General features: G+C 39.1%; 1 protein-coding gene across 1 annotated transcript in view; it reads right to left on the bottom strand.

The window, feature by feature from the left end:
* TSHZ2 (teashirt zinc finger homeobox 2) overlaps positions 1–8,604 on the bottom strand; it is a 141,562-nt gene that overhangs the window by 34,893 nt on the left and 98,065 nt on the right. The window lies entirely within an intron of this gene.

The following is an 8,604-nucleotide window of genomic DNA, read 5'->3' as shown; positions in this document are numbered from 1 at the left end:
CTTATTCATCTTTTCCTTTTCATTAATGGTACAACTAAAAAAGCAGTCTATTATTTTCTTGGCTACAGACAGCAGCTGTCATAGGACTGCATCAGGCAAAGCTCTTGCTCTTTTCCTCCTTTTTTTTTTTTTTTTTTTTCCGTTTTAATGCTACAGTTGAGAACACAAACCCCGGACTGCAGAGCTACCTCCACCGACTTCACACAGTCATTTCCACGAGAGCAGCAGTAAAGGCAAAGAAAACGTGAGGGGCAGCGATAGCACAAACAGGGAAGCTCAGATGGAAGTGCCGAGGGGACACACCGAGCACCGCAGGAACCCAGAGCGGTCCCTGATCCGTGTGAAATTCCTGTGAGCACCTGACTGGGAACTGCTTAATGTAACTTCATTTATCAGGTCCGTGCCCCGCTCGCCCTGCTGTGTTGGGGGCCTCTCTATGCACCTGCTCTCCAGGAACTCCCCTGTAAGAAAGCCACGCAACCCTCAGCACTGATTCAACCTAAACTATTTTTCCTTTTTAAGCAATTAGTTAAATCAATCAAAAAGGCTGTGTCGATAGCCTTGCCTCACTGAAAAATTGATATTTTTCAGGCTTTTTTTAACTTGACTTTTTTTTTTTTTAATGCTTAAAGCCTTCCAAAAGAGTGTCCATATAGCTACAACTGGCAGTAGTAGCTTAAAATAAAAATCTTTCAGCTGTATCCTTTAGCTTCAGCTCAGTCTTCAGAGGAGCTGCTAGTCTATCAGAACATCATAATTCCAAATTTTCCTGACTTAATTGGTTTGTTCTGTGATGATCTCTGAGAAAATAAATTACAGTTTCTTTTTTTTTTTTTTATATAATGAACTGACCACAAATTTGTAATGAGAATATCTTTTGTAAGGATAATAGTATGGACCAGGACATCTTTCATCAGTTTTTAATTACAGAAACCAGTGACTCAAAACCATTAGTACCTGACTGAGTGCCTGCTTGGAAAGAGTCCTGCCCCGCTCTCCAGCTCCCTCCCCTAGGCTGAGGTCGGCAGGGTGCCGATGTGACCAAAGCCAGCCACAGCAGGGAAGATTTCAAGGAGTTTTCTTATTCCAAATACTGGACTTTAAATACTGCTTGCACAAACCAGCAGGAAGCCAGCCCGCAGTATCGGTGGTTCTGGACAGGCTTCCACACTGATGCATGTGGCTCCACACACAGCAACACTGGCTGCTCACCATTTGGAAGATATTTGAAAATTTTTCATCAGTCCTTGGCTTTCAAGGTCATGATATTCTGAACAAATCTCAGCTTTCATGTGTAACAGATAATTTTTCTGGCCACCACGACTGCAGGTTAATATTAAAAAAAAAAGGAAGGCAATAGAAATAACTCTTTTTTTTTTAATATCATGTTTTTAATTATATAATTTCTAAGAAACCAGATTCATGATTCTCTGCCTTCTATTTTTAACAAACTCTTTCTCTCTCTGCCTGCTGCCTGGTACACTTGTTGCAAAACCTGATATTAGACTTCAGTCTGCTCATGCCGCTGAGGGCACCCATCCTCTTGAGCTGGTTGTGTCTTAAGTGGATCACCAGTAAGAAAACCAAAAAAGACATTGAGATTTGGCCCCCAATAAATCTTCTTCTGTCCAGCAAGAAGCGTCTAAGAGTACATACAGTAACAGCATATATTTCTCATCAACTTTTTGGTTCCCATGTTAATGTAATTCAGCAGAATATCAAAAACAACTCTATCCTGGCTTGCATGACACATATAAATTGTGCATAGAGCTTGGAAACAATTAATTTAAAGTAATAATTTGTATAAACATCCTAACAAAATTTTAAAGGGTATTAAACACCCTGTTTTATAAACATAACACTTAATTTGAAAAAAAAAAACATTTAGAAGGTAACGCATTTAGGATAAGTGCACAACACATGAAAATAATAAATGAAATTTTCCCAGTTTAGAAAATGAATGTAATTAATTAACATTTAAATTACATTTTTAATTGCAATCATGCCCTCCCAGGGGACTCATAAGGGACCATAATTGCAATTAAAAGCATGTGGATTAGATAATAAAACAATGCACACTGTCTGAAATGTGCGATTTAAAATGGAAAGCAGACATTGTTATCGGCACATCTAACTTAATTGTAGCCATAAAGCAAATGTGCTGTACAAAATAAAATTCACATACGGGAACATTTAATTCTTGAATCTCTTAAAGGGGACACGCTTGAGAGCACATTTTATGACAGGTTCTGTTTGAAACGGCCCTTTAAGGCTTTAGTATTCAGGGATAGTGCTTTAATGTTTTTGCATTAATAAAAGCATAGCTGAATGTTCCTATTAAAATACACAGATACATTTAAGTAAGAGATGAAACTGAGTGTCTAAAATTTAAGTTGCAGAAGGCATAATTATATCAGGAACACATTTTTCTTTGTTCTGCATTGTTTTAAAATTGCATTTGCCAGGGGAGAGTTGGAGACGCACTACATTTCCAGTGTATGTAATGAACAGAAAAAGGTATCTGATAAATCGGTTTTTACTGGACAGATATAAATCTGCTCTACCATAAGCGCGGTCACCTCTCAGGCCAGTGGACCCTCAACAGAGTATCGACGTTCTGGTTTTCCTTGGTGCACTGCTGCTTTTTGATAAATACTGAAGATTTTAGCCCTTACTGGCACTAATTCTTCATTTTTTCACAAACTTCCACTTTATCTCAACACAAAGAGAAGAAATAAGAGGCTCCCAAACCCAAGAAAGATCTCTCCTTATGGGGAAAACGGCCATGGAGTTTGAACCATGATCTAGGGATACCACACAGTAAGTTAAAAGACAGCATGTTTGGAGGGATGTGTTCACCCAGGGACCGTGCACTCTTAGTTACTATTTTGCAGGGCAGGTCCTCAGTGAGTGTAAATCACCGCCACATACATCACCTGAAGGTCTTCCACACAGTTCGTGTGTCAGGAGCCTAACTCAAGAATGAAGGATTTTCAGAAATCACGATTGATTAGCCTCATTGCTAAGTGAATTACTAGTTGGTGCCCAGATACTAATTGTGACGTGTGTGATAAAGTGGGGAGAGCACACACACTGGAAATAGTGAAAAGTTTAGGAGCCCATGGAGAAAGGGTTCCAGACATGATAGAAATTTTCTGCATGGATGCTTCTTTTTGCCATTTACTTTCAATCTTAAAGGGCAATTTCTTCTTTCACCTAACCCAGATACAAAATATGTCTCTATCTGTAAGCTCTTACAGCAAATTTTGATAAATCCTGCACTTGGGTAGATGAGGTTTGGATTTAGCTCTGATTTGGAAGAACATGTCGTTTACATGGAACCAGCTGAAAAGAAAGAAGTTCTGAATCTTTCAGTTCATTAAATAGTGCTGGTCTAATTCCAGTTTGACAAAAAGTGTGCTGGGAAAACAATGATATAATTGTTGATAATATGCACTGTGAGATACACAAGGTTATCGTCTGCTCTACTGTCACCTTGTTCAAGACCTTGACCTAGGAAGAAATAGAGTTTAATTGGCAACATGCAACACGTAACTCCTGCAGTCCAGGGGAAACGTTCACCCAGGAAGGAAGTTATTTGGTATAGGAATATACCTCTGGCACTACTGCTACCTATTAAAACGCAGGTGAGAGTGAGAAGAAAATGCCTGTGCATGGTCCCAAAGTTCTCCACGTACTTTCCCTTTAAAAATTATTGGGAAACCTTGAAGTTCTTCCATGTAATCTTTCTCACTAGCTCTGCCACAGTGCTTGGACAGCACTATATATACAGTATAAAAAACTGTGATTGGTTTTGAAGGCAATAGTGGTACAATATTTCCTAAGGGTTAGAAAAGTTCCCTGAGTGTGAAATAATGTTGAAAGCTGAGTATCACACTTGGAGGTAACTTTTGAACTTGAGGGTAATATTTTACTCTGCAATTGCTCAAAGAAACAGATATAATTTGTTTTATAATACTTACACCCCCCCACCAAACGGGAGTGTTAATGCTATATGGAGAGTTATCTGAAATGCTATGCATATGGTGCCTTTGTAATTTGGTATTCTGTGCAACAAAGAATTCATCGTCAGGATTTTAACTATTGTCTAAGGTATTGGACAATAAAGCAGTATGGTGAGCTGGCACAAGACAACCATTCAGAATTGCATGAAATAGAGGAAGTAAATACTTTTTTTTTTTTTTAATCCACATAGCATTCCCCACACACACTAGTTACCCATAAAAAGTTAACATTTATTTCCCTTACAGGGGTCTCTGCCATGTAAAGTTTACCTGTATGCAATGTGGGTAATGATGCGCTATTGCATTTGTGATAAGGCAGTATACGGTAAGCTAATGGAAGACAATCTGTATACATATCTCCTTAGCTTAATGACAGCATAGCAAAGAGTCATGTTCACTATCTGCAAGGCAAGAGCTTTCCTCGGGCCAGTATATAGGTTTGAGATGCTGATCCCTTCTTAGCCAGGGAGCTTTAAACTTTGCTGAGCTCATCAGTTGTCCAGGCAGACAAAGCACAGCCTTAACTGCCGGAGGCAAACAGTTAATCACATTAGCAGACCACTAACATTAAAATTGGGAAGTGACAAAAAGTAAAGCAACATTTAGATTTACTGTGTGGAAACACATTCAGATTAAATTTAATTTGGATAGTCAGAAAATAGGGGCACCTGTCAGTTTCTAGGTAACACGGGGATTTTTTTCTAGCATCACTTACTACCTTTGGGAAAAAAGCTCCTTCTGAAGCCAAAAAACCTGACAAGGTGTAACTCATACAATGCATTGTGCTGCATTACGATGGCTTACATTGGTTCATGTCTTGTCATATGACAATATAACATGACACAAAACTGCATGTACATTGCATTGGAGATTTATAAAACAAAGCTTCCTCTGCTCAGAAGTAGAAGGGCTGTATTGTGAACCGCTTGCCGAGGAGGAGCAGCCGTTTCTGAGCCATGCACACGCTCTATAAAATATGCACATCCAGCCCTCAACACGAGCACAAACTAATAGGATCGGAGAAGCAGAACTTTTCATTCTGGCAGGATTTCAGAACTGGAACTTTGTAACCCCGCGCTTTGATTTTGTTTTTTAATTAATTGCAGGAACATGGAAAATGCAAACCAGAAACACAGCGTAGAAAAGTAGAAAAAAAAGGAGGTAAAGATAAAAGACAGAAGAAAATTAATTGTTAATTATTTATTAGACGGTTCATTTGCTCACACCTACATTACTGTGTTGGTGTTTTAACCCACTGTGCTCGTTCCTCAAGCTTGACCTCAGCCACATCGTTAGTTGATTTCCTTTTCTTTTGTCACTTCTCATTAATTTCATCAGCTTTTTTTAAAAAAACAGATGTAAGATAGGAATAATTCTTAAGGGATGCTCCTTTCCTTAGCCTAAGTGATGGTAAATAAAGCCACAAACACAGGAACCGTTGTGTGTACCCTTTTGAAAGGGAATGTTGCGTACTTTGAGGCCCTGTCCTCCGAGGGACATAGGTTGCCCTTCCCAAATGGCTTTCAGGGCATTGAGGAACTTTGCAGCCTCATTCCTCCGCTATGAAGCACACTTGCTCCTTTAATAACAATTCTTCCTGAGAAATTAATCTGCTACTGGTGAGACCTGCACATCATACCTGCTAGGAGAATAAGTCTCTAAGTATAACATGCACGTGCAGAAGAAGACACTAGCATTTATTTAATATATGATAACTGTGGCATTAAAGACAACTATAGTATATCATGACACTTTCTAAAGCATGGCTTGAAAAATATAATCACTGCAGCCTATATAACTTCAGGATTTGTCTCTGCAAGTGTTTTCATAACTGGTTATTTCACTTATAACTTGTTTTGGTTTTTCTTTTTTTTTTTTTTTTGGCATGGTGCTTTCAGAAAAGGAGAATATGAAAAGGATTTTTTCTGGTTCCTCTCCTTTGCAAATTAAATTACTTACTTTCCTCTAGCCTTCTAAAAAATCTTTTTTTTCTCTTTTCAGCTTAAAATCTCTTGCAGATTTACTGTGACACATTTAACATGCAATAAGTTGTCCACCATGAGACCCTTGGCTCCCAAGACAGCATTTATTTTAGCTACAAAAAGGTGCAAAGCAGCTCGGATTTATATAAATGTAAAATAATTTCAGCAGTCTGACACAGGAAAGGTAGGTCAAATCATGCTTAGTACTTATGTAATTTTTTTTAACTACTGAAATGTAATCACGGAGTAGGTGATCTCATCTAGGATCGGTGAAACTATAGCATAGTTATATTAACTATAAAAAGGGAGAAAACCTATTCCATTTCTCAACATACAGAAGAAAAATAACAAAAAGCTTTTCTTTGATCTCTTTGCCAAATAAAGTACTATTCTAGCATTTGACATATGACTGCAGTGACCCTGAGATATGCCTCCTGTACATTACCTTTACTTTGTTTCAGCAAAGCCAAAACCGGTAACAGAACTCCATCATTTACACTTAGCTTCTTTTAAACCATTTTTCATATTTAGTCCCTGATAGAAAAGGAACGTGTCTGTTTCCTACAGGTGATTTATTACGCAGTTTCTAAGCAAAACACTTTTATCTGAAAGTATAGGTCAGACAAAGGAATAATGCAATCAAAGAGACACTTGCAGAAACATTATAAATACTGTACTATATACAGCAGAAGCCCTGCGCTGTCAAAAATGACTAGCTGCTCAGGAGCACTGAAGTTCATTGTCTTTTGGTGGAGCAAAAATTGTGGTTTATCTTTTAGGGTTGGGTTTTTTTTTTTATTGTTTGGCAGTAGTTACCTTATTTGAAAAAACATTTGCGTCCCAAAAGTCTGTATTAGAGAAGATGTTTTTATTGCCTTGCTATACGGATTTTATTTTATTTTGCCAAGTGCTTCTGTAGAAGTACTCTGTGGTAGGTAACAGGAATGCAAGTCACTCTGCATCTTTCATTTAGAAAGGTATAACATATCCACCGCTCGTTACACAACTCTGTCATTGTCCTGCCGCATACCCCCACTTCCCATGCATTCCTCCTCCTATCCAGCCTGGGCAGGTCTGGAAGTCCTATTATTCCTGGTCTACAGAGAGGAAAGAAAGACACAGGGAAAGCTGAGTGACATGTCCACTATCATCTAGGAAGCCTACAGTATTTTGCACACATACAGTATTCGGAAGTGTGAAACTCACAGGCCATCTTTCCCCTCTGGGTTAAAAAATGCGTACACCAAAACAATGCCATGAAACCTAAACACAGAAACCTACCAAAGCATGATGCAGGTAGAAGAGCCCAGTTCTTCAAGAAGGAAGTATAGATTGTCCTGTTAAGTAGAATTAAAGTTGTCTAGAGCAGCACAGTACAAGACCTTCAATAACATGAAAGCTCCCTTGAAATTTAGGCAGAATCTGAAGTAACGCATCATAATTTCTAATGATCCAAATGGGGATTAATACACCTGATCCTCCTACCCCCTCCTCAGTCAGGACTCCCTCCCTCTTTGCTTGGAGGATATAAAGCTCTGCTGCTACTGTAACCCACTCACCCGTGTGTGCATTTGGAAGAGCTTGCTTCCCCATTTCACAGCTCTCTTTTTGACTGCACCTTTAGTCCAGACACAGCACATCAGTGAGTCCAAATGTTCATCCACCTTCTCATTGAATTTGTTGAGTTTGCACTTGTTTTTTCTCCAGCCTCATTAAGAGTAAATATGTGACAGAAAATGAGTTTGTGTGTATGTAAAAGAAGGCAATTCATCTCAATTTGGTTGTCCCCAGAGAAAAGCAGACTTCACTGGTTTATTTCACTAGTATATACGATTACAGTTTAACCACAGAAGAGCACTAGGCTGTCTCAGTGCGCTGCACTCTTACTGAGCATCAAAAGCAGTACTGAGGAAAGCCATGGGGAGACCATGGGGGCCAGCAGAGAGGAGGAAGGCTGAGCTCACTGCTTTCCCAGGCCACAAGAAGAGGAGTGGAGGTAGGAAGAGGGAAAAGAAGAATGCAAACTGGATGGACAAATTTGGAGCAGCCTCCAGAGTTCAGAGCTTCTCCAAGTTGAACAGGATTGACAGTCATCTGCTTTTCATCAAAATATCTTGATGTTATTATTGCTTTTAGGTGTAAATCAATAAAGTAGAGCGTGATGACAGTTCAACAGTTTTTCTTCTGGTAAAATGACCAATGCTGATCTACATACCTTGAGAAATCAGTTTAAAATGGGGAGGAACATGAACTTCCTATTTTACAGGGAAATGTAAGCATAAGCTTTCATCTTTCGTATGGTGTTTAGATACTGTAGTGACAGGTGCCAGTGAGCTGATGGATAAAATTTCTGATAAGACCTTGCTTCTCTTCCCAGGCAGGATGGTGAGCAGATGCTGAACAGAACAATGGAAAATAAGCCCTAGACAAGCGTCTGGACGGAAGGGGGCGAGGGTTATCCTTACAACTGCTGACTGGAAAGGGAATAAGGAAGATGCTGAATGTTTCGATGCTTCAGCAAAGACATAAACCAAAACCAACTGAAATTCAGAAGTGCTAAAGAAATGGCAAGGCAACATTCAATACATTATCACCTT

The sequence above is a fragment of the Charadrius vociferus genome, unplaced genomic scaffold, assembly GCF_000708025.1.
Source record: "Charadrius vociferus isolate BGI_N301 unplaced genomic scaffold, ASM70802v2 scaffold259, whole genome shotgun sequence".
Classification (NCBI taxonomy): Eukaryota; Metazoa; Chordata; class Aves; order Charadriiformes; family Charadriidae; genus Charadrius; species Charadrius vociferus.
This window is presented reverse-complemented; position numbering and strand designations above follow the sequence as displayed.